Source organism: Sapajus apella, unplaced genomic scaffold, assembly GCF_009761245.1.
Source record: "Sapajus apella isolate SASKATOON/1434 unplaced genomic scaffold, GSC_monkey_1.0 scaffold1, whole genome shotgun sequence".
Taxonomy (NCBI): Eukaryota; Metazoa; Chordata; class Mammalia; order Primates; family Cebidae; genus Sapajus; species Sapajus apella.
In genome coordinates this window covers 69,839,196-69,843,745 of record NW_022436941.1, presented here as the reverse complement: position 1 = coordinate 69,843,745, position 4,550 = coordinate 69,839,196, and positions in this window count along the sequence as shown.

Below are 4,550 nucleotides of genomic sequence, written 5' to 3'. Positions count from 1 at the left end.
ATAAGGAGAAAAAGATAAATGTTTCATTCTTGTTTATAAGATATAATCTACTAAATTGTTGTTGATTATAAATAGGTTAAGAGAAAAGACAGAAGGATTCCTTATATCCAAAAAATGGAATACTAAAGAACCAGCAATGTTCCAAACGAAAATAAAACCCATAAAAATTATAATCAATCTTCATCAGTTCATTCAGTCCCAGGTAATTTATTTTTGTTCTGCTCAATCTTGAGTTAGCAGTTTTATGAACCCATCAGCCTCTCCACTAGAATTCTGGAAATTCTTACTCAGTCCAGTGGTATGATCTCAAAGTCATTCATGCAGAGCCATCGGAAGCCTTTACCTTGGATAACCAGTCCTTTTTATGGGTCTCTGAAATGCTGAGATAATCTTTTGCTTCATCATCTTTTGCTGAATATGATGTACTCTGCCTTATAGCTGATCGTAAGAGCTTTTAGGAAAGCATAAGAATAAAACAATAACTCCCTGTGAATGAAAAAAGACTTAAAATGACACCCAGCAATCCCATTACTGGGTATATATCCAAAGGATTATAAGTCGTTCTATTATAAAGACACATGCGCACGTTATGTTCATTGCAGCACTGTTTAAAATAGCAAAGACATGGAACCAACCCAAATGCCCATTGATGACAGACTGGACAGGGAAAATGTGGCACATATACACCATGGAATACTATGTAGCCATAAAAAATGATAAGTTCATGTCCTTTGTAGGGCCATGGATGAACCTGGAAACCATCATTCTCAGCAAACTGACACAAGAACAGAAAATCAAACACCGCATGTTCTCACTCATAGGTGGGGGTTGAGCAATGAGAACACATGGACACAGGGAGGGCAGCATCACACACTGGGTCTGTTGGAGGGGACTACGGGAGGGACAGTGGGAGATAGGGAGTTGGGGAGAGATAGCTTGGGGAGAAATGCCAGATATAGGTGATGGGGATGGAGGCAGCAAACCACATTGCCATGTATGTACCTATGCAACAATCCTGCATGTTCTTCACATGTACCCCAGAACCTAAAGTGCAATAAAATATATGTAATTTTTAAAAAAGGAAAAGAAAAAAAAAGACTTAAAATGGCAATGGCTAAAACTTTGATGAGAATTTATTATAAAAATAATGCAATTGACAAGGAAATTTGGTTGTTTTGACGACATAAAACATTTATGATAACTAGAATTATGACTCCTAACATTATATTAGGACATATGGACAATGAGGGTTTTAACTCATATACTTTCTGAAGTACTTATGTTCATAGCATTTACCCATACAAATCTCATATAGGGAGGTTAAGTATACCTTCTCATTTGATAATTCTTCCCTTCCCTAATGTCCTGACTTCTTTAAAGTATCAGCAGTCATCTTGAGATAAACAGGAGAGGCTTTGGGATTGATAAGAAATACAGGTGGGCTTTGGGTTATCTTTAGAGCCCTGTTACCATGTTTGTAAAGACTTGATTTGTAAGGTGAGGACAGTATTTGTAATTCTTCAAAGAATTAAGGGCGAACATCTTAGTCTATTTCATGTTGCTACAACAGAATATTCAAGACTGTAACTGCCCAGTGGGTTATCTGGCCTGTTGCTCAGATAGAGCTGATTTATCAAGACAGGGGAATTACAAAGGAAAAAGGGTTTAATGCACACACAGCCAACTAAATGGGAAACCTGAGTTTTATTAACTAGATCAATCTCCCCAAAAATTTGGAGATCAGAGATTTTGAAGGATAATTTGATGAGTTAGGGACTAGTGAGGGGGTAGTGCTGATTGGTTGGTCAGATATGAAATCACAGGAGGATCCAAGTGGGTTCTTCTTGCTGTCTTCTGTTTCTGGGTGGGATCGCAAAACTGGTTGAGCCAGATTACCAGTCTGGGTGGCACCAGCTGGTCCATCAGAATACAGGTTCTGAAAGATATCTGGAACACTAATCTTAAGTTTTACAATAGTTCTTTTATCCATAAGAGCAATTGGGGAGTTTAGGAATCTTGGCTGCATCCTATCCTGAACCATAATTTCAAATCTCATGGCTAATTTGTTAGTTTTAAGAAGGTGGTCTGCTCCCTAGGCAAGAAGATTTGTTTCAGGAAAGAGCTGTTATCATCTTTCTTTCAAAGTTAACCTATAAACTAAATTCCTCCTATAGCTAGCTTGGTCTATGTCCAGGAATGAACAAGGGCAGTTTGGAAGTTAAAGGCAAGATAGAGTCAGTTAGGTCAGATCTCTTTCACTGTCACAATTTCTCACTGTTATAATTTTACAAAGGTGGTTTTATGACTGAGTAATAATAAACAGAAAGGTACTGTCACACAGTTCTGAAGGCTGGGAAGTCCAACGTCAAGCTGCTGGCATCTGACAAGGACCTTCTTGCTGCATTATCCCATGGTGGAAGGTGGAAAAGTAAGAGAGAGGACAAGAGGGAGTCATACTCATGCTTCCATAAGGGGACCAATACCACCCATAAGGGCCTAATCATCTCTGAAAGGTCCTAACTCTTAACACTGTTACAATGGCAATTCCCTTTCAACATGAGTAGTGGAAGGAACAAATATTCACACCATAGCAGATCACCTCAAGAATAGCATTAAGGAGCTGGCCTGCCTATCCAACTATAGTATTTTTAATTTGTTTCTTTATATTGGAGATAAGATTTCCAACTAAGGGGGAAACCAAGAGATTTTCAATGATCCAGATCTCTGGATTTAGAGCTCTGTGTCTTCGGAATGTTTTCATAAGTCATTCAACAAAGAATTCAGGATGTATTCCTTTCCTCTGAGTACCTTGCTCCACTTTAGCCCAATTAACCTCCAGAGTGGGAGGGAAGACAGATTCCCAATAGGCCCTAAATGTTAGCCTCCAACTGGGTCATTTGCAGGAGGAAGGTGATGGTGCAGGGGAGGGGGGAGAGTTTATGCTGAGTGAAAATTTCAATTTTTATTCTAGATCTGATTTCTGTTCTTTAGCTTTGCTGAGGGAGCCTTTTAGGCTAGCTGTGATACTTTTATTTTTAATGTCCTTTCATTCTGATCCTCCCATATTGGTAATAGGGCATTTGTTTAGGATGAGAGCTTTCTGAAAATCCTCTCAAATATAAAAGTTGTTTCAAATCAAAGGATCTGCTGTCTGGCCATTGATTATTTAGCATCTCCAAAGGTATACTTTTTCCAAAATGTGACTCAGAATGAATAAACCTATTTTATGTCTTAATCATGGACACAAGAAACACCCCCATAGAGGGTACAGTTCCCATGATCCCAAAATCATTTCCAAAGACAGCCAAAGAGAATGAAAGCAAAGATCACTATTTCTATAGGCAGTAAAAATGATATTTGTGAAAACTCCTGCCTCCAGTTGGCCATAACATGGAACCTATGAATCCATGACTCTGGGCAGGTCATACTGAGATGGGACTTCTCTCCACCAGCAAGACAACAGGAAAGAGAAAATAAGGGCTTTTATGGGCTGAGACCCTTTATTTACACTTAGACAAATCCCCTTAGCATTGGAACAGTCAGCACGATTCCAGCTGAAAATGGGATGCCCAGGATACCCAAATTTCTCTCCAGCCCACTATAAATCCTTGAGCCCCAACCTGACAATTGGCTGCTTCTGCACACAGACCGGACAATCTGCACTCCACAGCATGTGGAAAGCCAGAGAGTGAACACTCTGACTCAATCCAAGCCAGACTATCAGGACACAAAGTGAGACAGAAAGGACACAATAGCTGTCCCTGTGAAGGAAAAGGTCTATTGTTAAAAGTATTCAAACCAAGTCACAATACAGTAAAAATAAGTTCCTAGTGTTTTCTCCTGCTGATCTAAATCTTGGAAAGAAAAGACGAAAAGATGCTCTTACTGCTCTCACTTGACGGGATTCTGAGCAAAGATCTTGGAATCTGGCTGCTAAGAAATTGATCTTTGTCAGCATAGTCAGAGATCCTGAAATCTTAGCTGCAGTTTCTGAAGGAGCAGAGAGTCCCAACCATCCCATCCCGGTCACCAAATCTGTTGGGAGAAACCTCATCCAATTTAGTTCCAGTGGTTGGAGGCCCATAAATTAACTAACAATAGATAGATTAACAGGAGAAAAGACAGGTGATTTACATATACACAGGAGTTCTCAGAGATAAGAACTCACTCAATAGCCTGAGATTAAAGGGTTCATATACCAAACTAAACAAAGAGGAGAGGGGTTAGGGCTTCAATGAGAAGCTATGGAAGGTTCTGTTGAGGTTATTGATGCTAATGCCAATGGGCATTCTGTCTCTTTAGCGAGTGACTTCCGGAAACTCCCTCAGACGGGGGTTAATGGCAGCTGTATTTTCTGGAGGCCTTGCTTTAGTCAGGTAAGTGAAGTTGAGATAAGATTTCTTTCTCTATCTTCTTTAGTTCAAATGCTCTCACTTTAAAAATATTTATGCCAATTCTGGGGATCGGAATGAATCCCCACAGGACTCAAGACATGAACTTCTAAAAAGGAAAACTTAAAACTCCCTTCTAGGGCAAATCTTGAGATAGAC